Source organism: Chroicocephalus ridibundus, chromosome 3 (assembly GCF_963924245.1).
Source record: "Chroicocephalus ridibundus chromosome 3, bChrRid1.1, whole genome shotgun sequence".
In the NCBI taxonomy this organism is placed as follows: Eukaryota; Metazoa; Chordata; class Aves; order Charadriiformes; family Laridae; genus Chroicocephalus; species Chroicocephalus ridibundus.
Genome location: NC_086286.1, coordinates 10,455,351 through 10,482,292, shown reverse-complemented (window position 1 = coordinate 10,482,292; position 26,942 = coordinate 10,455,351).

Genomic DNA, 26,942 nt, shown 5'->3' with positions numbered 1-26,942 from the left:
CATAAAGGAGACCTCAGGGCTGGAGCAGCCACATCCCAGCAGCAAAGGGATTCAGGTCTAATGAACCGGGGTGGCTAAAGGCTCATCAGCCCTTCTCATTCCCCTGGGGAGGTTTCCCTGCCTGCCAGGAGGATTTGGCGTCACTGTGACACCAGTGCTCAGGGTGACACCCCGGGGGTGGCTCCATCACAGCTGTGAGCAGGGGTGACGTCCTGGAAGCAGAGGTGGAAGCAGGGAGCTCGTACCTCGGCTACCCCCAGCGCAGAGCTCAGCCTTCCAGGGTGTTGATTCACATCTGTCAGTAGATTAAACTTTAACGGCTTCGGTTTACAGCCTGGAGTTTTAAAATAAACTGAAATCAGAGCCAGTTTACTTTAATGCACCAGCTATAAGCTCCGACAGCTCGGAAACTGCTTCCCATCGCGCCCAGTGGCTGCGGCAGCCCCGAGGAGATGTGCAGGGCAGCTCCCGAAAGAATCCCAGCAGCTTCGAGGGAGGCTTTGCCCAGAGGACGAGACTTTTGTTTATTAACGGAGAAGTCGCAGACGAGTGGTACAGACCAACCCATCAGGCAGCCGGCTGGCACACAGAGGACCTGGGCAAAAAAATTCACGTTCCACTGAGGAAAAAGCGCAACCGAGGCCCTGGGAACGGGCCGTCCTCTCTGCAATTTAAGGGAAAAGCTGCTTTCCAGCAACTTCATTTTATTTTCAGTCTTTCCCCATCCTATTCCCAAAGATTTTAAGCCGTGCAAAGCCAGGTGCAAGATTACCATAGGAAAAAATATCAGCAACGGTCCCTCTTCTTCCTTAGCGTACAGCAACCTATCTTAGAGTGGGGGGAAAAAAGCCTCTACTGCCTTAATCATTCTTAGAAACAAAAACAGAGCTACAGCGGGGAATGAACAGCCAGCACCGGTTACAGTGAAGGGCAAGAAGTGCCCAGGCTCCAAACAGTGGCACGTAACAGGTGCCTGACTTCGGACAGCCCAAACTCTTATCTTACTGGAAATGTTGCAGTTCCAATACAAAATAAAGCCTTCCTCCAGGAGAAGTCCACCGTCCTGTTTGAGCAACAATGCCTCCACGCGTTCGCATCGCCCTCAGTCCTGGTTCGGGTAAGCAGGTAGGAGCAGCACGGTTGCGTTACGCTCCCAGCCGCAGCGGCGCATCCATCATCACCCAAAGGATTCAGCTCAGCTTCAAATGGAAGAGACTGCGGTTCTCCGGTCTCTCCACTTTTTTTGCATTTCTATCAAGCAAAATCACTGGAACGCTACTTTAAATAAAATCCCAAATAATGTGACTCCGAGAGCCGGGGCTTCAGAAGAATAGTATTACAACGCTCACGAGAACTACTACATCAGCAAGGAAGCACAATGACCCGCAAGTACGTGCTTCGGAAAATAGTGCCCTGAGCAATATTCTGAATTCGGTCTGATATGAAAGGTCCTTAAAAAAAAAAACCAAAACAACAACCTGAAACCAGTTGCCATTGAAAGCCTGCAGTTGGCAGAACAGAGCTACACTGGCAGCAATTAGCATCACTTAATATAAAGGCATCTAAGAGGAGCTAATGGCAATCCTAAAATTCTGATTTACCAGCCTGGCATTGCATTGCTTGACGCAAACCACATTCGGACAAATTCAGCCTCCCAGACTGAATTCAGCCCCCCTCCCAGGGGCTTTTAGCCATCAGATACTGTTTTCGTTTACCTGTGAGACTGAAAAGTCCAAACCCTAACTACATAAATCCACAATATTTACACACTGAATAAAACAGCTTAAACCCAGCACCGCCAGGAAATTCCTGGTTCTGGAAGATATTCCTGCCTCTGCCAGCCTTGCTCATGCCTTGGTGAGGCAGAGACCCCACGCTCCAGAAAGGCGGCGATTGCCTTATGTAGTAAGCGTGCCATTTCCAGATGTCACAAACATTAAAAAAAAACTTATTTAAGAAATCATAAGAAATAATAAACATTTATTAAGGACGGGGAGCTATTAAGTTCCGACTGGAGGGTCTTATCCGAACAGCCCAGAAAGGACATTTTTAGATCATACGTGAAGGCAAACGTTAATAGCGTGTGGTATTTATTTCACGCTGCTGAGCTCCTTGCGGCTTGTCAATTAGGTATGTAACACTGTGCAAATACAAACCCAGTATGTGCAGGGAAATATCTTCCGGGGGGGGAAAAAAAAAGCCACGAATAAGTCACATAGCCATTTGTCCAAATTAAGTTGTAGTCTGCTTGCAGCTCTGCTTCTCTCAGTAATTAAATAATTGCAGGTTTGCTAAAAACGGCCCTTGTAAAAGAGCATTTTGTTCACCTGGAAAGGAGCACCCAACTCACCGAAACAAAACTTTCCTCTGCTTTTAAAAGCCCTGATTAGCTCCAACGTGAAATGAAAAAAAAACCCAACAAATAAATATCACACGCTGTTGTGTTTCTATTATTGTAATACTTCGGATAAAATATATCCAGCTATCGTTTAAAATAAGAGCTGCTCTCAGCTGAACACTGGCAGGCAGCGCATGCCATAAATCCTCCCACGGCACATTCCCAACTGCCCCGCAGACCCACCGGCTGTATCGGGAGGGGAAAAAAAAACCCCCAAACCCAGGGAATTTTGTATTATAGTATTCCAGCATAAGGTACTCATATCAGACCTTGAAGAAGCCACCCTGCACAAACATGTTTCGGTCTTGTAAACTGCGGCTGATCGGGGACAACCACCAAAAAAAATGAACAAAAAAAACCAACCAACCCCAAAACATTTTACTGACACTTGCAAAATTTGCCCCTGTTAAAAGACAGAAAAACCTGCAGCTTTTCCTCCCGCGCTCGCAGTTTTCCAGATTTCTTTTTAGCTAATTCTATTTCCCCCAAAATGTTGACAGTTCTTCAAAAATAGAAAGCCTGTTTAATATTTCATGAGAGATACGTTTTCCAAACAGCCATGCTGAGAAGGTAAATAAATGCGAGGTTTCTGAAAAGGAGCCTATAGGAAACCGTGCTTTATTTTTCTATGATAAATCATTTACTTTGCAAGCGATCTATATTTTATGAATTATGAACATCAGATGAATCGCTGTCTGGCCTGTCTAGCATTTGCCTGCGCCGTTTCTTTTTTTCTTATAGGAGAGCTCTTTGTTGCATTCATTTCATTATTATTAGCTATGAGCTGTCGCTGGAAAAACAACGAACTGGCCCATCCAGCAGCAGAGAAGCAGCACGTCCAGGAGACCGTCCGCAAGGACAACCTAGCTGCTGAAAGCAAATGGACCATATTTTTTAAGGAAAAAAAAAAAAACAAAAACCAGAGCTGTGTCAGTTTTATATCACGAAAGGGTCCGGGGGTCCAGGCGGGTGCTGCCACGCGTCTGCCCCTGCCCCGATGCAGCTGCGATGCAAAACGCGCTTACAGTCACCCAACCCAGAAGAAGGAAGCCTAAAAGCAAGTCCCTTAAAAAAAAATTTAAAAAAAAATAAAATCGGTATTTCCTTATTTTATTCCATTTTTTTTTTGCCCCCCAAGCGCTCAGACATCCCTGAGGTTTTGTTGGTTCCTCTCCCCCCAAATCGTAAGCAAAGCATTTAAAGACTCAAGAAGCTACTCTTGCAGCGGTGAAGCCGCGACGAGGCCTCGTGGCACCAACCTGTCACTGGATGCAGGGAAAAACCCCAACCCAGGGAAGGACAGGGCTCTGGGGGCTGCCACGCTTGCACGTCCCCGAGGTTTTAAACTGCTGGCTTTTGTGGCTTTCGGGCCGGAAGCATTAGAGAGGTTTCTTCAGGTAACTAAAGTTAAAGGAGCTTACATTTTTTGAAAAATTACCAATTGTGTTTTGTTGTTTCTTCAGGCTGTTCGTCAGTATCCCCAATTTGCCAGATTGCTGAGGTAATCCCCCTTTAATTTTCCGAAACATAACATTCCCTCTAAAAAAAAAAAAAGGTATCACATCTCAAAAATACTATCAAACGCTTAAAAATAGTATCAAACCCTTTAAAGCCGTGAAGACACTTTTCTATATGCTGGTCGGGGTTTGTTTTTTCTTTTTTTTCCCCCTGCTCTTTGCAGATATTTATAACTCAGCCACATGTGGTTATAAAGATTTATTATGAGTCTGTGGAATAAGCCCTGTTAACTTGTACAGTAAACGTCCAAGCTTTTGACTTTGCGAGCGTGGTAATAACGTGCATCTACCATCCGCCTAGAGAGCGAGCCACAATTAATGCTCTGTGTTTATTTTTCCAGGGCATTGGGAGTTATACTCGATACACCCAGTAAGGACATTACAAGTTGTGCGTGGAGTGGGCTGGAAAGTGTGGATCGGAGCCTGTTTTCAGGAAACAAGACGGTTTTCAGGGAATTAAAGTGTCTTACAAAAGGGAGTAGACGCTCCAGTGGAAGCGATGTCCTGATGCGTAATGGTTTGAAGGAAAAAAAAGTAATATCAAATACGATACTGTAGGTTTCAATAAACCAGAATGAAAATATAAGTGGGATTTGTTTATTTTCATTCTCTTGCTTGGAAGATTCCGAAGCATTTGGTTTCACACTATTTCAGAACGCCAACGACGCCCAAGAGGGTGACACATCCAACAAAGTGCCAACGAGTCCAACCCGGAGGTGGCGGGGCTGGAGGGGGAAGGCAGGGCAGGGCAGCAGCTCCTCGCCCAGCCCCACCAGCAGACCCGTCGTCCCCATCCCTGCGTGGCAACAAGCCCCGTCCTGCGAGGGAAGCCCAGTATCCGCAGAGATGCCTTCTTCATATGGTAGCGGTCCAGGGGAAAATGAGACCGACTGGTTACGTAGCTCTAAACACCTAAGGGACCTTTGCAGGAAGTCATTCCCTCACAAAAATTGGAGGAGGCTCCATATGCTTTGAAATCCACATCCTTATATTGCCCAATGGCTAATTGCATACGGTTCCATTTAACCTCTCAACGTTAAATCACAGCCGGAACTATATGGTCTAAGAGAACTACCTGGAAAGAAAATAAATGACATCTGCAATCCCCTGAACTTGGAGCCCATCTCAGTTTACAATATTAGGGTTTTTTAAAGGATATTTAAAACAACATGCAGCAGTTAAACCCCATTTAGTTAGCTATTTACCTTCCAGTCTTCCCCTTTGCCTTTCCCCTAAGCCATAGGTCTCATACCCCAAAAAAACCCAACTGACATATGGTGGTTTTTAAAGCTATGGAAGGTGTGTGACTTAAAATCTCAAAAATTTTGAAAGTAGACCCCGTTTTGCTAAGCACAGATAGATCTTGCAGCCCAGGCCAAGACATGAATTAGAGTTTATAGCGCTGCAGAGAGAATACCAAAGAATTAAAAGAAAAACATTTCATCTCGAGTAGGAAAATTTTCTGTATTCTCTTTTACAGCCAACCATAACTTTCACGAGATGAGTTATGCTTTCTGTTATTGGCATGTTATTCAAGTTAAATAAAAACTGTTTTCCAGGAGAGGTACTGGTGAATCTTGCTTCCCAAATCACTCATCATTCTCTCAACTGCACTTTCTGCCCAGATCATGGTTTTCATTCAGTTCTAAATAAAAAAAAAAATAATCCCATTCCCTCCCTCCTAGAGGCTTAAGCATCTGCACTGGGACAAGAACCTGGGGAGGGCTTATTTTTACTGGTGTCTTTCTGAGGTTTTCCCGTCTATCGGTATTAAGATTTGCCCTTGTTTTGAGAAGGAATCACAGGTAGAGCGACGCAACCCTGTATCTCCTGTTAGCTTCAAACTTGCATGCTCGGAGTCACTGGGCAGGGCTGTGGTGTGATAAAAAGGCTGCAAGGATCACATCAACATACCGGTCTCCAGCCGTTAACTGGTGACAGGAGGATACCACCCCATTACTCCACTGGTAAATCCGCTCCTTCGGGCGGGAATCCTAGTTGACTCACTCACAGCTCAATGCTGCAACATCTACTGCCTCGAAAAAAAAAAAACCAAACCCCACCCGACAATGCTGCAACCCCCACGCAGCCTGATTTCACCCATGCTCTGCTGTTTGCTGGTGAAACCTCACTGGGAAGAAGCACTAGGCAGAAGACACCAAGAAACTGGACTTGGAGAGCTCCAGATGGGATGCAGTCAAGCCTCAGCTTTAATAAGGGTGAAGGTAAAGCAGGAATGAGACTCAAAAGCCATGCCCGGGAAAGACCTTCCGGTATGGCCTCACGCCAGAAGGTGAAATCCTGTCCCCATAAAAATCCACAGAAAACCCAAGGCCAAGTTTGGCAGAGCTGTTTTCCCACCTTCTTACTTGGAAGCCCATGAATAGAGATATCTAAATCCGAGACCCCCGACTGATGAGGGGGACGATGTCTATTTCAAAGCAAGGTATATAGAAAAAAAAAGTCAAGGCAAAATTTTAATTCTTATTTGATACCTGTCGCCCTTGTGCATCCTCGCAATCATATTCACTAAAACACAGAAGCCCGTTGTATAAAACAGACACCAGCCACGGTTCAAGCCCTGATGTGTCTTGATGAGCTACGATTCGGTGCGATGCTCCCTTCCAGCTCACTAAGGCACAGTGCGCACACAGCGTTGCCCGTGTAAGATGATGTTTGAATCCAGAAGAGAGTGATTTCAAGCTGAAACGGTGTGTGTCCACGGAAGCGCAGAGCGGTATTTCCTGGCAGCCTTGTTGGTGGAACACTTCCTGATGAAGAGCTTTTTCATCAGAATAGGCAGTTCCATCAAAAATCAACATCTTGGCGGGAAAAACCTGACTTCAACAATGTTTTCCTCTATTTTATGAGAAGACATTTTAAAATTAAATATTTCACTTTGAAATGTCGCTCAAGTCCAAATGTTTCGAGGCCTGAATGCTCCAAAACGTTTTGTCTAGGAAACAGGGTGACTTTCCTGTAGCATACATAATTCTGAACGTGTGCCACCAAACAAATAGGTCTTGACTTTCCTCTCTGATCTAGCATGAAAAACATCAAAATGCAGAAGCTTCCACCAGATGGAAACGACTCTGCTTGCTGTATGGTAAAATCCCAGCTTTTCTATTACTTCTTTACACTGTTGCACACCTTGGGCTCCACACGGGGTCAGAGCACTTGATGCTGGTGGCACCTGCCTTGTGTCGTACTGCTTTCACCAAACCAGGACAGACCCGGCTCGGACACCAGCTCCTCTCTTTGCTATTTTGGTGCACCAGGTGGCTCTATTCCCATCCGCAAATCACACCTGCCGGCAAACTCCCACAGACACCAGCCTTTGCAGCAGAAACAGAGAGGAGCACGCGTGCTCCGAGGTTGGAGGTATCGGCTCAAACACACACACACCCACCGTAACTCACACGCCTCCTGGACCACACCAGCCTGCTGTGCTCAGCCTGAGATACGGGAGAGCAGCAGCTCCTGCCCATATCCCACAGCGTGGAGCTGGAGAGGAAGAACCCCTGGACCCGGTGTCTCTTACACATAGTCCCTCATTTTCTTATTGCCGACCAGCATCAGCAGCAGGATGCTGGGCTGAGCCAACTGTTGCTCTGAGCCAGAGATTTATTTTTTTTTTTTTAACATGGTAGAAAGACAACAGCAGCAAAGACAAGGGAAATAAAACTTTACCTGATCTCCGTAATGACTGTACCTCCAGCAGTGATCATCTCCTACCCCTTGTCCAGCAGAAAGCACCCGTCATTCAAAACCGTTGCTTGGCTGGTCCTGGAAGGGGACAGATAGCAAAAGTGTGAGAAACACAGAAGGAACTGGAATGGAACAGTCAGAGGAATAAACTCATCTGTTTGGGGTATGACTACTCCAGTGGTTTCAACTCTTTTTCCAAAACCCAGTGCTGGGATGAGCAGTTAATACCAGATGTTCAGCTGCTCCAGACACTTGAATGGGTTTTGGATACAAGGAAAAAAAAATCGTCTATTGGAGAGCGTGGGTTTGTGGTTAAAGCACTAGGCTAGGACGCAGCTCTTGTTTCATAGCCCAGCCCTGACACAGATTTCCTGCAGGCACTCGCACCGCATGCCTCAGGTCCCAGCCCGCTCCAAGCGTTCAAACAGAAACTTAAAAAAAATAAAAAAAAATGAAGGGCACATCTGAGGCAGGGACCAGCTTTGCAAATTTGTACAAATCGCACATCTGCTCCATCCTGGACAACGGAGAGATGGGTATTTTCTCCTACTCGGATACATGAGGTTCTAAAGGTAAATATAAGCAGTATCTTTTGGGTTGACCAGAAATCTAGCTGGACGATGGAGCAGAAGCTAGATCAGATAATCTTCCCCCCCGCAGTGGAAGTCCTCACCTAGCTCTGACTATCTAGAAACCCCTCCGGCCCTCGGGCTGGATAACTACAGCCCTAGTTATTCTGCTGGAGCAGAAGCCGAGCTGCTCTCCCTGTGGCACCCCCATCGAGCTCAGCGACGGCGAGCCAACTTGGAGCACGGGAGCCTAACCAGTCAAAGAGGCTGGGAGCAACCGCACGCGTGCATTTCTGTATCCCAGTTGTGTCCTGAAAGGCCTCAAAAATAAAGATTAAGCTTCAATGCACCAATGCCAGCTAGTAGGCTTTATATTTACAAATATATACATGTGTACACACACACACATATATATGAGTTCCTACTTGCAAAATCCAGAGAATATAGTATGCTGGTTTTGGCGAAATCCCAGCTTTATTGACATCAATATCAAGTTAGCCCCCGACGTCACCGGGCCACGGTCTCACCCTTAACACAAAGGGAGCTCCACACAGTGAAAATTCAGGTTTTAGTGGTGCAATGGGGGTATCTAATAATAAAAAAAAAGCAGCCTCTAAACACACCAAACAGGGCAGCAAAAAGAGAGATTGAGATGGTTTTGTCCATTAGCCCTAATGAAGGACTGAAGTTGGTAAATTGAAAATTTTAATAGACAGCTTTACCAAGAGCAGCACTTAGCTTTTATTTGCCTTGTTTTCAAATCTCTTGCCAGACTTGCACTTTCTTAGACAACCTCACCTTTCCCCCACCACCACCACCCCCAACCTTAAAATACCGGAGCCTCTTGGGTCTCTTCAGCAGCCCGTGCAGCAACTACCCTCCAAGCTCAGTGGTATAAATAACAGAAACAACTTTTACGAATGCAGCCGAGCGGGGTGGTGGAAGCTGCCAGGAAGGAGGTTTCCTACCAGGCAGGGCTATAGCAAACCCTAATCCCACCTCCAGAGCTGGAGACTTTCCTCCTCTGACAGCAGGGAGAGTCTGATTTCACACTGCCATTAACCAGCTGCCCCTGGGCTAATGAGTAACTGCGGTTAAATTGGGCAAATGAGAATAGGTACGAAACACAGCTCAGAAGCAGGAGGCCAGGCAAAGCTTCAGCCTCTGCACAGACAAACCCAGGGAAGCTGGATTTTGGGATGCCTATATACTTTTTTTTTTTAAACAGCATGGCTTTTACTTTTAGAACACAGGCACCATTTACCTTTTATTTACTCTTTTGCCAATAACATTAACTGCCTGCAAGTTATAAACCAAATACAAAACAGAATGAATTAAGTCATCAGGGACCAGAAAGCAACCTAGAATGTTACAAGCACGTAAAGTCAAAGGAGCATGTTTGTGGGAGCCCATTTAACCTTCCCGATCTGGGGCCAGATCCAATACATTTCTTGGGTGCACAAGAGTTCAAGCACCTAAGTTTGGGGGAGGGGGGGGGGGGGTGGGGTCCCAACCCCTTGAATAGAATCCAAAGGCAAATTTTCCTGGTATTTGGGGAGCTTAAAAGGACCCTCTCCACATGTCTTGCTCCCATTGGCATCTGCAGGCACGGCTCCTGCCTGGGACGGGGGACGTAGGCAGCAACTGGGGATCAGTAGCGTAGGGGGCAGAGCTGGTAGCCAACAAACCAAAGCCAGTTGCCGCTGGGTCAGGCACAGGTCAGGGCTAAGCCTGCACAAATGGGGGAAGAAATTGTTGCTCAACGCCAGACCCCGAAGCCAGGCGGTGGGTCAGGTTCATCAGCCAGGAGAAGATGGCAGAGCCGAGTTCAGCTCCACTCTGAATCTGGTGGTCTGCAACCCCCTTCCCCCCCCCCGCCAAGGCAAGGATCCCCTTTGTGCTGCGCCTCAGAGCAACGCAGAGCCGGCACAAAACCTAACAAAGCCACAATTTCTTTTCTAGACAGCAATCAGAAATACACGCTTCAAGTGAAGTGCCAGAAGTTGTCATCCCCAGTTGCCTTCAAACCAATAACAAACATTGGGTTGGCATGGCTTTTTTTTTTTTTTTTTTTTTTTTAAGACAGCTGGTATCATCTCCCTAATGTTTACTGCAACAAGTATTTTATAGGAAACTAGAAGTCTGTGCAGGTACGCCCATGCCGAGTGGCAAATTAAATTAATTCTCACACAGAGGATCAGCAACAGGACTTTGGCGAGTCCTGACAATCGATTTCTCCTGACCTGGACCACCCCTTCCTCCCAGAAAGATAAATCTGAGCAACTCCTGGTCCGCACATGGCAGGGAAGAGCCTCCGTGACAGTCACCAGAGCTGTCAGCAGCACAGCCACATCGCATGGCGCCGCTCCCGTGCGAATAAGTCCCTTGGGAGCTGAGCGCTTGCGCTGTATCTGCACGTTAACCGCCCCGCGGGTGCAAACCCTGGCAACAGGGAGCTGCCCTACACCCACAGCCCCCACGCAGGCAGCTCGGCCCCCACAGGGGAAGTTTTCAGAGCTCCCACTAAAGGCGTCTGGAATAAAAATCCCGCTTGCCCCATTTCCCCCAAGCTCAGAGCTCTTTGACCCAGCAGCACTCAGCAATAATGTAATAAACAGCATCTGCATGCGCTGAGCTTTTTTGGTAGCTGCGTTTCACAGGCTGCTTGAGGTCCAAGCCTAGAAGAGTAGTTTTGGAAAGACAGAAAAGGGAAAATTATAGTTATTTTGCTAAACAGTGATCGTCCCGCCTATGCGCAGACAGTTGATGTATTGGAGCGGTTTATTTTCTAAGAAAATAAGTATTGTGGGTTTTCAGCCTGGCTTCCCAACAAAATGAGGTTTGTGTAATCTCTCAAGTGTACATCTCTCCATCAAAACCAAAGTCTCTCCCTGTAGCTTTTCAGTCTGCTGCTCAGCTCCAGCCAGACAGAAAAGAGAATTAGAGCTCAACAGATTGGGGGGGGGGGATAAAATGAAACCCGGCAATTGTCCAGAGAAGAGAGACTATATAACAGCTCTTGCTAAAAGGGAAGGGACTCTCCAGCCCTGTGCCAGCTGGATGCTGAGTACGCATCCCGGAGAGCCAACAGCATCCGCACCATTCCCGTTAGCCCCAGCACGGCCCGTCCCTTGCTTGCTGAGCTATCACGTGGATTTGCTGAAGGGAGAGGGAAAAGCAGCCTGCAATTCCTCTGCCATCCCTCTAAAGACGCAAATCTCCACGAAACGGGGCTTCCTTAGTCCTGCCGCCCCAAGTGCGACATTTTCCCTGTGCCTGCCTGCTGCAGGCAGCAGCCAAGCCCCTGGCATCCATCAGGCAGGCCGGGGGATCTCAGCAGCCGGAGCAGAAAGGTTATGCTTCACGACGTGCTTTTTCAACCCGCAAAGGCAAAAATCCCAGAGCCAGGAGGAAACGTGATGCAGCAGCGCAGCTGAGCTGCCGGGACCGGTACCCTTACACACGTGCGTGCAAGCACACAGGACTCCAGGCTTCTCAGATGATAGGGTCTGCTAAAATAAACTCAATTATATCGCACAACGCTGCATTGGAGACCCTGGGCCAGCTTCCAAAAACTCAGTGAAGTCACTGCTCCTTATTTCCAGAAAAAAAAAAAAACCCACATCATTTGGGTCCACGGCACTGTTACTCGCTAACAAAACCAAGACTAAATCCAGGAGCCCCATGCACAGCGCAGCAGGATTTCCAGGCCTCACAGTGGCCTTGGATCTCCAGGTCATCCCCTGCCCAGGTGACTGATGCCCTGTGAGCACTCCCAGTGTCCCCACCACAGACCTGGGTGTCCTCCCAATGCTACCAGCAAGTCATCAGCACTGAACGCTTTGCAAAAGGGGCTGTGTTCGCAAGAAGACACAACTTAAGCGCTGCCTTCTGCAAGACAGTAGCCTGAAGTCTTTCTTAAGCTTCAGGTGTTTGTGCTGGAAAGCTGCCCGTTGGTTGTACGAAATGCAGAACGGGAGACTCCAGCTAAGCCAGGTCCAGACTGGACTAACACACGAAGCACTTGGGTTTTATTATACATCTCCCCTCCCTGCCAGCCAGAGGAACAAGCTGCCCAGCTCCTCCCAACGTGAAGCAACACCGGCATCGACACCTACTACGTGTATCTACACGGAGGAGCTGCAGCCTCCCCAGCTGCCAAGCCAGCAGCTCTCCAATGGCATTTTTTAGAGGCAAGACCAGCTCCCACGGAAGCAGCACAGTGACTTTGCTGCTGTCAACCAGCACCAGAAAGCCACGTTCAGCCTTTTCTAGCCAGCCTGACTACATGCAGCAGCCTAGCCACTGGCTCTTTTGCGGCCTCCCTGCACCCGCTTCTCCCTTTTTCTGTATCTTCATGTCTTACCTTTGCTCGGGCTCTGCTTCAGCATCATTTGCTTCAAAACCTTTCCTCCTGGCTACCTTCAGTAGCCTCCACTCATCACTTTTGAGCTCTACACCCTTAGCGCGCCTCATTTAAGGAAAGCTGCGGCAGAGGCTGTTCCAGCTGAGCCCCCGCATCGCTAGGCAGAAGCACAACCAGCTTCCAGGAAGGACAACCAGCAGCACCAAGACTAACAGCAAGCACCGTAGGGAGGGTTTAAGTAAGCTCCAAGGCCACCTGGCACAAGGTGTGGATTAGGCCCAGGTGTGGTGAGTGGGAGGACCAAGCCCTTAGGCTGGGTTGTTCCCAGGAGAGTTTGATGAGCCTGAGCTTTCCCTAGATCCAGGCTAACTCCAGGTGGCTGGGAGTTTAGGAACTGATGAAGTTAGTCCCGGTCCAGAGAAGGTGTGACCACGGTTGATGCAGTCTGCAGCTCCAGGTGCTAATTAGCTCCAAGCTGTGTTATAAATATAGTAAATATATAAATATAGTATACATATATGGGACAATATATATACGGGGTAAATATATGGAGCAAAGGCTGCTGTGGGAGGTGTTGCCCTGGGTGGTACAGCCGCGCCAGAGTACAGGGATAAAAGCAGGTGACTGCCAGCTCTTCCCCATCGCCATTCAGCCACTTTGGGTGGCCCTGGAGATGCAGCTGAAAAAGGTGCCACCACGCTTCTTTACGGGGACAAGGTCAAAGCCACCCAGACGCACCAAGCCTGCTGCAGCTGAGCATCCAGGACCTGCAGGCGTCCCACCCTGGTCAAAGCCGACCCTTCTACGGCTCGTCGTTACATCACTATAATTTCATCTTTCAACAGGAGGGTGGCCGTTAAGCCACGTGGTAAAACAGATACCCATCACCTCGTGGAAAATCATCTCCTTGTAGGCTTTTTCCTTTCTCTTTCTCTGCTTTTTGTTGGTGACCACCCATCGCCAAGGTTCAGCTCTGGCAGACCGCCCGCTGATGAGTTTTCCAAACCCCAGCAGCTTGCTGGCAGCGAGAAAGATCGGCCTCCAGCACCCGCGCAGTTCAGGCGCTCTATTTTTTTATTTTGCTGGTCTGGGTGCATGTTTGTTCTTCTTCACCTTGATTCCTGAAAAGTCAAACATCTGATGCCGGGGTCACACTGGAAGGAAATGACAATCCCAGCTGAAGGCGCCACATCACCCCTTTGCAGTTAGGACTGCTGTTAAAACTCGTGGTTCCTCTGCAGTGTTAAAAAGCCTAATATTAAAAACAAAACCAAAACAACGAGGAAACCCAAGGGTGAAAAAGCAATGAACAGCAGCTTAGTGCTCCTGGACAGCTTCCCATTTAATTGGATGACACACATGCAAACAATACAAAGGCACGAGAAATGGGGAGTCCCATCACTCTTGCTTTGCCGTCTTCCACAAATTATCCGGAGTGCAGATCAGACAAGAGCTCCAGACAAGCAGATTGTGATGGCTCTGGCGCCCTTCTTTATGTTTCCCCCCTTTTTCCACCACTTCAAATACGTGGTTAGGACTTTTCACACTGTCCGAGGTGAGGGGAGGCTTTTCCCACAGTTAATGAAAGGTTCCTGCTTGCCCCTCACCGCCTTTGAAGCCCAACCTTCCCCCCCCAACCCCGCACGCAGCAGACCCAGGAATTTGCTGGTGATTTACGACTATTTGGACAAGTGGTGAGCAGAGAGGGGCTGGGGCAAAGACCCCCGCTCCTCCCTGGCAGCGGACTCTGCCGAAGAGGGGGCCGGGCTCCCCATGCTTGCTGACACAGCTCTACGGGGGCCATAATTGAATGATTTTTGGTGGGACGGCTGTCTTTGCTGCTGGTGGGACAGCGCAGGTGCCTGGGCAGGTTGGAAGGATAAGAAGGTGCACATGGTTAGTTACCATCACGGCCGGGGGCAGCGGCCTTCATCCCCACCAGTACCTTCAGGGCAGCCAAACACATCTGGGAGGGCTGAAGATCGGGAGGATTTAAATAAAAAATAAAAAAAAATAAAGCATAAATCACATCGGCAAAATTCATGCTTGTCATCCTCAATTATTTCCAGAATTTCCTGCACAACTCATAGGGTGAAGAACATCATCGAGTCTCAAGGCAGGAGTTTGCACATTGTCCCTTGACTCCGGGAGCGGGAAATTTGGGGAAAAGCTGGACATCACGAGAATAGCCCCAAAACCACTGGAAGCAAATTGCTTCCCATTTACAAGCACGGGGAGGAATGTGACCCGACTGCAAGGACTCGTTAACTCTTCCTCAGCCCATCCTTCCTCGGCAGGTTTCTGACCGGCCCCTTCCCGACGCGCGACTGCTGCGGAGCGTTTTCCTCTCACCTCCACCCTGTTGCATCCGCCAGCTCTCATCCTCCCTCGCTAATCAGACTCCGAAGCCCGGGGACTGGTGTATGAGTGCCCCGAGTGCAGGTTTCGAGGCAAGGGTGGCGCGAGCGAGAGGTGAGGACGGGGAGGGCTCCCAGGCAGAGGCCGTCCTGCAGAGGTTCCCCCCTGTTGCCCGCCGTCGCGCCGCGCTGCTCCCCTCCACGGCCCTACGGCCATGCTCGGGAACAGCGAGCTCCGCAAGAGCCCGCCGCCCCGCTGCCGTGATTTCACGTGTCTATAAACCATCACTTGTTCGGCCTCGGAGGCTCCGGAGGAGATGAAAAAGGCTGCTCTGGCACGACTGCCAGCTCACCCCAGCGGAGAGCAAATCTCTGCCTGAAGATGCTTTCAAGTGTGGCTCCCGGCACAGGAATTTTTGTGTGAGCGTTCCTTTTGCCAAAATGGAAACAGGAAATCAGAGCTGGTAAACCAATTTTGGACAGAGAAAAAAAAATAAATTAGAGAACTGGGGAATGAAAGAGAAAGAAACCCTCTACGACCACTGGCAAAAACACGTGTTACTGGTCAGCATTGCATTTTTCCTCCAAGCCCAGATCTGCTTACGCCGCGCAGTTCAGGCTCACTTTTCTCTTTCTGCCTGAACTTCTGCCCCAGTTAAGCCCATATTCTCATTTCTCCCTTTATGGACTGCACCAAAGCTGGCAAAAGCCCCTCTGCCCAGCGTCTCCCACATGTCCCGTAGTCCCTCACGCCAGCTAGAGCCAGTGCGAGGGTGACGCTCACTCCCGGCCCGGGTCCCTCCTGCACGGCTTTTCCAAAGCTTCGCTTCTGTTTGCTAATATATTTTAAATCCTTGGATTTCCAGCCGTTTTGAAATGCACTCTTTGACCACCTCCTAATCCTCTACCGGCTTTAATTCCCCAGTTTGAAATACGTTTTGAAGGAGATTAAAGTTTGCTTTATCGCTTCTCATACGTTTTAAAATTCTGATGTTAGACTAAGGCCGACTGCCCTACCGGCAAACTGCCTCCCCCACAGCCCCGGGCAGGGAGCCGCGGAGGATGCTGCAGCCCCTGGTTGGTAGCCCTGCTGCTCCTTGCAGGGCTTTGGCCCAGGCAGCTTCTCCTCTGCGCCCTTGGCAGAGCCGGTCCCCGTCTCCGACCGTCGGCATCCCAGGTGGGTTGAGGGTCCGAGCATCCCCCATGCACGATACTCCCCATGGAATTTTATGATGTTTCTTGGCACTTTTCTCTGGGAGGAAAAGTTCAGATTAGGGTAAGGCTATTTTCTCTCGGTGCTATGAATTTTTTTTTATTTTTCTTTTTTATTTTTATTTTTTTATTTTTTTTTAAAGAAGCAATAGTGCTTCGCTTTTATGGGGAGCTGGGTTGTGTTTTGGGTTGATTAGAGTTCAGGGAGGAATTTCTAGCCTGCCCTGCTTGGGAGAGGGAGGTGAGCCACTACAACCCCCCGAGAGCCCTCTCTCTGCCCATCTGCACCTGCAATTTTGAGCCCCTTTTGCCCATTTACTGAGCCTGAGCACCTCGAAATGCCAGTTCGCTCCAGACTTGAGAGAGCACAGAGGCGGGCAGGCAAGGGAGACACTCTTCCTGCCTTAGATCAGGGCTAGGCTGATGAAGGAGCACGGGCCCTATCAGACACCACACGGCCGCGGGGAAGCCCAGGATGCGGATCCTATTTTTGGAGAGGGAGAAGATGCTGCCGGTGTGAGGCGGGCAGCGTGCCTCCACTCCCGGGGCACCTCCTGCTCCGCATCTGCCCACGTCCCCAGCTCCCTCCTCCTCCTCCTTCTCCTCCTCCTCCTCTCGTTTCCCTTCTCGTAAGTAAATAGATTATCTGAAACTGCTGCATCCTGAGAAAGAAAAAAAAAAAGAAATCCTCTGTACATTCCCCTTTTTCTTTCAAATAAAAGAAAATATGATATTGGAGTTTTGCACTAAAATTATTGTAATATTCTTTCTTTTACAAGCGCCTTTAAAGTTCATCTTTATGGTTCCGATATTGAAACCATTGCAAAGGAATTGTTTGTGGGGATTATTTGACTTTTTATTAAAAAAATGAAAAACAGGTGGGTTCCTCGTCATCTGCACTTAAGTTTTTAATAAAAAGTAAAAGTTCTGGCACATCACCGACTCTTTTCTTTTTTTTTTCATTTTCATTCTCTCTTTGGCCGAAGATAGTACACATCTTTTTCGCTTTTGTGCCGAGGAATATGATTCAGAGAGCACATACCTATGGACTTGGAAGTAGAGAGAAAGCCTGAGTTCATCACCCCAAGATTTGTTAGCTGGGTCTCCAAAGGAAGCACGGTTTTTGCAATCACACTGCCTGCCTGCCCGTAATTCCCCTTCCCCTGCCCCAAATAACTCCTGGACCTTTTGGTGCAAGTGAATTAGACAGAGGAGCTGATGTCTGAGATGTACGATGTGCTCGGAGGCTTCGGAGGAGCCGCAGAGGGGTAGTCCAGCCGCGCAGCATGAGCTCAGCCCTAGCATCAGACACCAGAGAAGCTGCGAAAGAGGCGACCCAACTTCACGTGGACCTGGGTCTCAGGAGGCAGAAGGCTGAGGACCTGGGACCCAGAAGGACCAGGCTGCAGTCGTACGCAACATGCCACCAACCCGTGCAGCTGTGGGGCATCGTGGCTGCTCGAGCTTCCCACAGCTTCAAGGAGAGAGGCTGGGCGGATGGGACGGGGATCTGCTGAGGGTGGCTGAAAACACCAAAAAACACCCCTAACCCAAGAAAGAGCTGGAAAGTGCCACACATACCCCGCCTCGCCCTTGCGCTCTTCTCCAGGCGAGGGCACAGTGATGGAGACACTGTCCTGCTGTCCCCATCCCTTTGCCCACAGGGCTTCAGGACAGCCCGGGAGCTTAGGACGTTGCCACGGGATAGTGGGCTTCCCCTAAACTCCCAGCCCCACGGAGCACCCCTGAATGCTTTCCGCAGGTGGGAGCGATCTGGAAAGCCTCCGCAGGCTCGTGGCCTTGGGGAAGGGGCTGGTTTTGGTTTGGGGATGTTGCTAACACCCGCTAGCTGTTTCATTACCCTGAACTCCGCTTCTTCCCAGCGTTTTTCCTCCCGCCGCAAGAGTTTCCTGTATTCTGCTTATCACGTTTTATTCCGTCTCCTAAATTCGAAAGGAAATAAAACTTGGCTGAAGCCAATAAAGCTCATATGAAACCCTGAGCCCCGAAATGCCTGGTGGGACTGGGCTGCTGCGCAGGCACCCGGGACCAGCCGGCTGGGGGGGTTCAGCAGGTAAGCAGCCCCCAGGCACTGCACCGGGGCTCCAGCCCACTCTTGGTACTCCCCAGTGGGTTGTTTTAGCTCTGGATAAAAATTTCCCCGTCTTGGTACCATGGTCTGTCTGGCAGTCGTGGGTTGCCATCCTCGTAGGGGAAACAGGGGAAGGGGCGATGCTCCTACATCCACCAGATGTATAAATTCCTTACGTGTTTATCACGTCTTTTTTCAGCCTGGTGAGGAAACAGCACTGATGGATTGGATCTTTCCTTGCAGGTTATGCTTTCTGGATCTCGCCTGCTCTCTGCGGTTCCTCCTGGACTCCCTCTCGGTCTTCCCGCCAGCCAAGCGGGCTGGAATAAAATCACCAAAAATACAAATGAGGCGGGTGTGAGGGTCTCAGCCCCCGCTGTGTTGGGCTGCAGCCCTGCCCCGTCGCGCACTGCGGCTTGATAACGTAGCTGCCACCTTCGTTGCGGGCATTTGAGCTTTTCCCCTGCTTACCTGGGCTGAAGATCTGTATTTCTAAAAACTCAACCTGCAGCTGCTGGCTGCAAAATCTGGCAGGAGTTTTAGCCCTCAGCGAAGGGTTTCGTCTGCATCGCAAACAGATGGCCGGCTTTCTGAAGGACGTAAAAGAACATGATGCAGCTTCACAAAGAAAAATCAGGAGAGTTTGTACATGTCTTTGTCTGAAGCCAATCGTGTCTAAATCCAAGTGGAAGCAGCACATCGGGAGAAAGGAAAAGGGGGGCCCCAGGATTACGCGGTTCTGTAAACACAACGATTTGACAATTATCAATGCAACACACACACGCCAGTATTTTGAGGTCAGATAAAAACGAGTACATAAAGCAAAACTGAATCATTTCAAGATCATGGCCAGCTCTTTATTAACCCAACTACAAATTACTTTAACTCCTCCCAAAGCTGAAGAGGGTTATGAGAAGCCTTTGCTCAGCAAGCTTGCCCTGTGATGTGTTTGTAACAAAAATTAGCATCTTCAGAAGACGACAAATCTTTCTATTTGCATCCCGACAGATGAAACTCCCCTGTAATGTGGCTGTTGAAAGAATCAAGGACGGCCTTCCAAGCATAGAGCTCATACAAACTAGATTTTCCCTTGTAGATGGTGGGGTTTCTCCACTGAGCTCAATTAACCTGCTCTGGTCCAGCTCAGGGACCTGGATGTCACATCGTTCCAAGCATGACACAACCTGGGCTTTGTCTAACGTGCTTGGACTCTGGCACATCATTTATATTGTCCCACAGCTGCTGTCTGTGCTTCTGCCTAAGATTGGTGACCGAAACCTGGCCCAACCGCTCGGCAATATTTTTTCAGTGATCTGCCTGGAAAAAAACCCTATAAAATAAATAGTTCTTTGAGGTATGCAGTCAGGTCTGTACAGGGAAGGGAAATAGAAATATTTATGCCATAGCAGCAGGAGAAAGATTGGGTGAAACTAAACGAGCAAGCATACAGCATCACCAAAAACAAGCTCCAACTTGTTAATGAGTGAACTGATCCCAAACCGGGCAAATTCAACTCAGTTTCCACAAAGGGATCCTGTTTGCTGCCAGCTTTCGTCTCCTAGTGCTGATGGTCCTCGTGTGCCGGAGAGATGGTGCCTCTCGTGAAGTATTTGTGGTTTAAATAGAGCAGGGAAGCTGCGGGTAGGAGCAGAGACCTTGGCCCACAACTGCAGGTGTCGGAGAGGTGGGAGAAGACTCAGGTCATGGCATCGATGTGTTCCTGCAAGGGTGCTGAGCTCCCACGTAACAGCAGCCAGGAGCAAGATTACCTCCGTTGAATTGGGGGACTCCATCTTGTCTTGGCAGAAGAAGACCGGGGCCGTGGACATTCATGTCTTTTCCTAACCTAGGCTGCATGGAAGGAGTCAGTATCAAGGGGTGAAGCCTGCAAGACTTAGAAACTCCAGCTAGACATGAAGGAAGGCTAAGGAAGAAAGAGTATGGTGGGTATTTTACCTATTCTGTTCTTCCTCAGGTTGTGTGGGAGGGAAACGTTAATTAACAACCAAGGAACAAAGTGTAAGATGCATTTGGCTGATAAGAGACCAAAACCTTTTAACTCTTGTGACTTAATTACTGTGAGAAACTGGATGATGGTCGGCCATCCCAGAGCAAGAGCCACACTTAAGAAAGCAGCCTTTTGTATCGGAGGAGAAACCAAAGCCAAAGTAACGATGTGTGGGGCTCTTTGTCCAAAAGCCAAATGCCCAGTCTGAGAGACCCAGTCTTTTCAGGCTATTTCCACATTATAAACCCAGTAAAAGATCATGTTTCTGTAGTCTGAAACCCATAAATGGCCATTCTCTCTCCGTGCTCCAGCAAAGGCTGTTTTCTCTGGCTGGAGCACTCGGCTCCGGTTGTGCCTCATCTTGTCTACATTGGGGCTCGGGTTTGGCCAAGAGCACTGGCCGTTGAAGCATGAACTGGGGGGCACAAGTGAGAGACCGGCTTTAACCGAGCCGGTGGGGCAAATGAGTGCCTGTAAGGCTTGGGCAGCATGGTCCAGCAGAAAGCTGGAGCAACGCTGGGTGTTGTCTCTGGTCTGCCATCAAGCCATTGTGTGTCCCGGGGGGCAAACCACCTCACCTCACCTGTTTAGAGCATGGGCTCCTCTAGGCAATGAAGGCTGATAAAAAAAGCAGCAGACCGTGCCAGGAGAAAAGTATTGAGTTGTCGTTTTCCTTAAGATGGTTATTCTTCAATAGGATAACGGACCTGACCGTCCCCTGAACTCAAGCCATACCCGATAGCCAGCTGCGCTTCCGTAAAGACAGGTATGGCGAGGGTGTTGGAAACCAGCTGGCCCAAGCTGTTTTCTTCTTAAATCCCAATTGTCGTGAACATCCTAATTATATTTTCAAGGGGTTGAATTCCAAATTAAACTTTTCAAAATGAACCACTTGTTGTTGGTCGAATCTGAAAATCTTTTCAAGCTGTCAGTCCCCTCCAACTTTTTCCATTGAGATTTTGACTTTTCTGCGCAGTTCTGAGGACAGGGGAAGTGCTTGAGGTCTCGTAAAAACTTTGTGCCCAGCTTTTGCACTGAACCATGGCTCCCTTTTATTTGGGATTAACGTTTATACCCAGGAGCAAGCTGTCTTACCTAATCACACACCATGAAGGAGGAGGACGCTGTCTAACATTCACACCAGAACAGGGTTACCAAAGACAGTCAGAACATCTGGAGAGAATCAAATCTCCGAAAAATCCCTCTTCCCAGAGTAGACAGTCCTATAAAATAGATCTGCTGGGAGCCAAATTAAATAAGAGGAAGGTGTAAATGGATTCCTTTCCTCTGCCTGAAGAAATGGTAAAGCCAGTGGACATTTTTCCAGCCCGGATCGCAGGGAAGGAACAGCACAGCTCCTGCTGGCAGGCAATGCCCAGGAAGGATGCGCTGCTGAGGGACCATGATTTTGTCCCCTGGCCAGGCGGGTACCAGGATGGGCAGTGGGTCTCCCGCCTCCCGTGGCCGAAGAGAGATGTTTCCCTTCTGCTCGGGGCTATCAAGGCTGGTGGGTCTGGGAGCTTCAAAGAGGCTCCAAGTTTCAGGGAGAAGGACTCAATAGTTGGCAGAAGTTAATAGAAGGGCACCAGGAGGGAATTAAGGGAGGATCCGGCGATGCAGGAGCACGTGCCTTTCGCAGCACCAAGGATTAGCTCTGTGTGTTTTCCTCACGCGAGGTGATGGCAGGACAAATTTGAAGCTTCAAATAGAGCAACGGCGGGCGGGGGCGGGGGTGGGGGGGGTGGGGAGGGGGGAAAAAAGTCGTGAGAGGGGACGGATTAAGCAGTGACAGGTCATGGGATAAACAAACGGTAATAGACTGACAGAGCTGCAGCTCTCCCCCTTCGGGTGACACCGCTAGGGGCCAGGAGGGGTGGAAAGCTGGTTGCTGTTTGAGCTGGAAAGGACTTCTCCATGTCCAAGTTTAGCTAAAAGGAGTCACCATCCCTTACAGGGACAAGAGGAATAATTACGTCAATGCTGATGGGAAATCTGGGGGGAAAAAAGCATTCTCCCTTCTAATCCTGACTGCATTTTATAGGCTGTAAACAGACTTTTAGAAAATATAGGCTTTTAGAGAAAAAAATCCATCCTCTTTTACCAAAAAAAAAAAAAAAGCAAAGAAAAGAAATCAATATTTTCATATATTTCTATATAAAGGCCCAGAAAAAGATCCCACAAAATGCGGGCAAGGAATAAAGGCAAAACCACACTGAAAATGCACACCCAACCAGCAATTCCTATTAAGCTGGCCACAGACATCCCCAACGCGACCCAAATCCGGGATTTCCAGTGTTTGTTACCTCGCCAGCCCGTTTGCCAGCGAGACCAGCCCGAGGACTCTTCTCCCCCTTTTCTACCCTCAATCACTTTTTTTTCCTCTCGGAAACCTCATCATTCCTGGGCTTTGCACAACATGTGGTCACCTGCTTGCCTTTGCCTCGTTATTGGGCGCAATCTTGGGATAAAGCAGATCCAGAACCGTCCTCCGCCCTCGGCCGCTGAAGAACATAGGGGAAGAGATGTTTTTATGGTGTCTGTCAGTAATTCAGGATTTAGAAGGGAAAAAAAAAAAAAGAGAGAGAGAGAGAGAAAAGGAGGGGGAGCAGGTCGGAGGCAGAAGCGGAGTCATTTCATCTTTCACAAGACTTCTCCAAACACAAAGGATGCCTTAGGTTGCCACCTAGTGACTCTGAAGATGAAGGACCTGCGCTTTCAGAGGGTCCACTTTGTACACACTTTGGATGAACCTGCTTGTCCCAGGTGACGGGCACACGGCATCGCCCAAAACCCCCTGCGCTCCTAAAGCCAAAGAGGTAGCAGACCCCGGTCTGTGGAGTTGCTGTTGCCCGCTCCCTCTTAAATCTCAGCTGCCTGAGTCTAGGCTCAAGGGTGAGCTCGGGCCACCGCTGATGGTCTCCTGGCCTCCCTCGAGAGCTTGCCCTTGGCACGCAAGGATGTTCAGCTTCAGTGCTGCAGTCCGAGAGGCGATGCCCTTCACGCCAGCACCCGGGGCCGCCCAGTCCCTGCGAGGGCTGCCAACACTGCCCTGCAGCCCGGTGGCACCAGGTGGCCTGGGGACATCTCAGCCTTGCACTCCCTGCCCCAGCCACACTGGGGAACCCAGGCTCTGCCTCCAGCCGCCCTGGTTTGAGCACGCAGGCTCCCGAGGCGTGGGAGCAGACAGCTGGAGAAAAAGTCTTTTGGCAAAAAAATGATAATAAAGGGTTGGCAAAGAATTTTCCTTTAGAAATCTCTCTTTGCTTTGTTTTTTAAGAGCCTGGAAATACGTGGCGCCGAGCGCTGCACCTCCAGCCGCGTGAAATGGCCAGCTAGGTATGAAAGATCATTTTGATTTTGCGTTAAGGTTTATTTTACGAGGTTTTGGGTGAACATAACCTGGAGAGGAAAAATAGAAGTGTCGGAGGGTGGAGCTCCGGGATTTTCTCGTGGCCCCTCGGCTTGCCCAAGATGCCTGCTGTGTCCCCAAGTCAGTGGCACTGCAGAGACACGTCCCCACTGGCTGCACGCTCAGCTCGGTCACCCTCCCTGATGCAGTTAATCAAAGGCGCTGATGGATGCTGCGGTTTAATAAAGCGGTCTTTATGCCCCAGGATCGGTCAGGGGTTTTTTTAAATTTATTTATTTGGGGCAGGGGCCCGTGTCCCCGTCAGTGAATGAGGGGTGTGTGACCCACTGCCACCCAGCACCCCATAACTCCTGCACCCTGACAGCACCCTCCGCTCCCCTGTACCACCGGTGACAATCCCGTGGGAAAGCTCATTCCTCACCCGTGCTTTATGGGGCGAGGGGTGACGCCTGGGCTGTCCTCCCCGGTCCGGGTGTGCACGGGCGTGCGAGCTGTCAGCCGCGCGGGCAGGCTGCGGCCGGGGGGAATACCTGCTGCGGGTAATTTAATCCCCGCTACAGCGGAGTACCTGCTGTAATGAGGCTCATTATGAAGCTCTATTTAAAGCCCCATTTAAGCCAGACGAAAAAACAGCTCTTTCTGCGGCGTGGAGCAGGTCAGCGGCCCCAATTAGAGGCGTGCTGCTGACGGAGGGGCTTCCTCCTCCAAGAACTGCAGAAACCCAAACAAGTTGTCTCTGAAGGCCCTGGAAATTATCGTCCAGAGACACCATGCCAGTGAACACAGCGCCGACAGGAGAAAAAGAGACAAAGCTCCTAAACGGAGTGTCTCAGTGCACCTGCCTGGGATGGATGGGGAATGAGAAACGATGTGATGCTTTAACACATGGAAGATGCTGGAGGAGAAGAGGAAGCCAAGAACTTGTATCCCCAGGGAGAAGGGGAGGAAGGGACGGGGAGGAGCGGGTCAGAGCAAGCTGGCACCCAGCACTGTCACCAAAGCACTGGGGACGGACTTGACCTCCAGGCAGGACCAGGAGCTGTGGGAGGACGACAGGGAAAAGGCAGATAGAGGGGGTCTATTCCCCGCACCCTGTCTCAGGAGTGCTCCCAGCATGCGGGGTATCCGGAGGTGTCACCCCCCACGGCACCGAAAAGCGCTCGAGGAACCAACACTGCCTTATCCGAGCCTTCACCCGGCTAGGAAGCAAGCATCTCTTCCAAAAAGCGATGCCCGCTGAGCGTGCCAGGAGAAGAGGAGCCGTCTCATTCCTTTGTCCCAGACAAATTTCACGGCAAATAAAAAGGCTGCATAAAGTGTTTGGTTATTTGTACATTGTTCCTGGAGTGATGAAATTTCAGTTTCCTCTAAAATATTCGAATCTCCCTAAACTCTTGTTTACTATGCATGGATGCAGAAGGAGAATTACTCAAGTTTTTTGCAATAAAAATAAGCTTGGTTTTGTGAACACCTGCTTTCTGCTGTTTAATAATGCTGAGCTCCTGTCTTGTATGCTCTTCTGTTTACTCTCCCACAAATTATTTTTGTTCTCAGTTGACAAAGATAAATGATGGGATTAATATATATTGGAGAAGTCCTGGCGAACAGTTTGCTAGCAAAGAGAAAGGATTGATATTATTTCCCTCAGGTAACATAACACAGACAAACTGGATTAAGAGTAATTTGCTGTGGGGCTTATATGTGATCATGAGCCATTAGTGGAACACCATTTATGAAAATTGCTTTTTCTAAAATAAAAACTAGACTGACTTTCATTACCTTGCTGGCGCTGGGCAAAGAAGAATCATTCCTTTCCAGTGAGAGAAGAAAAATTAGAGATCACTAACTGTGCTGTGACAGCTAACTAGGAACTGCTAAATAGTAGAGCGGGATAAGAGAAGAAACCCGGCATCCCTGCCATTAAACCTGAGGCAGAAAGGTTAATTGTGACTAATCCATAAGTAGATGTGAGGTTTACATATTTTTCTTTTAACAGCCCCGCATGTTAAAAGAAACTGGGCCTGCTATTCCCTCTTCTTTGAGCCTCAGAAGGTAATTTTTTTATTTATTTTTTTTAAGCTTTCTTGCTAGAGAAACGCCCTTCTTAAAAACGGAGACAATTCAGATCTGCTGAGTAAGAGGAAAGAAAAAAGCCGGAGGTCACAGGCGAAGCCCTCTCCCGACTCCCAAAGCGTCACGGAGCGGCTGCTCCCTTCCTCACCAGGATGCTGTAGACAGACCTCCGGATGGGTCTAACCCCCCCCATACTGCTCTGCTCTGGCTGTTCCTGAGCGAGACTCTCACCATTTTGGAAATGGCCAAATTTGGCAAATTTGGCTGCCCGGGGGCGGGAGGGGGGAGGTGTGAGGACCCACGGGGTCCTCCCTCCGGTCATCACCAATGCTGGGGTGTTCACGCCGCGTGAACATCCTCCGGTTCACGCGTGCAGGAGGACCTGTACTCCAGTAGTTAATAATATTCTGTTTACTACCAGAAGTTTAATAAAGACGAGACTAATCCTTGCCTCAAAAATGCTGAATTATATGGTATTCACAGGAAGCTCCTAAAATAACTGGTTTTAAATGTGGTATCGCCCAAACCTTTAAAATGCAGGCTTGCTTTGTGTGGCCACGGGGAGTTTGTCCACGTTGGGAAGGAGGAACAAACTCTAAAAATAAAATTGGCCAAATAATAAGAGTGGAGCCGTCTCATTAGGCTGCTCGACGCAAACACAGAAATCACGAGTTTCCCGACTCACCCAGCCCAAAAGTCTGTCTTTTCTCCCCACTGCCCAATAAAAAATATTCACAACCCTGTGGCTTATAACTCTAGACCTTTGCAGGCACCGTGACACCGCGGGTTTAACAATAACCCCTTGCACTTCAGCGCTTCAACACCCTTTCCTTCACAGAGCCGCCTCGCCAGGAGGCAGATTCGCTCACAGGTCGCCCTCCTGCCGCATCGCCCTGAACCAGCCTCACCTCCCGCTTCACGGTGCGGGGGACGGAGGATGAAATGTTATCCCCCGCTGGCCAGCGAGCCTTCCGGCAGATCTATGGCTCCTGCTCCCACAAGGACCCACCCCACTAAATCGTGCGGGAGAAGCCAGCGGCATCAGCCGGGAGAGCTGCTGCGCGGGGCCAGTGGGATACAAGGTCCCAGGGGTGGGACCCCCTCGCCCTTGATGTCCCGCTGCCCCTCTGCAGCTTCCCTGAAATAACACCTGCATCCATTTTAGCTTTAACATCTTCACAGATCTTGCTTTTTGCATTATTTTGGCAACGCAATAACCAGTCACCAGGAGCTGCAGGCAGGATTAAGGAGAGGCGCGCATATTATAAAGCA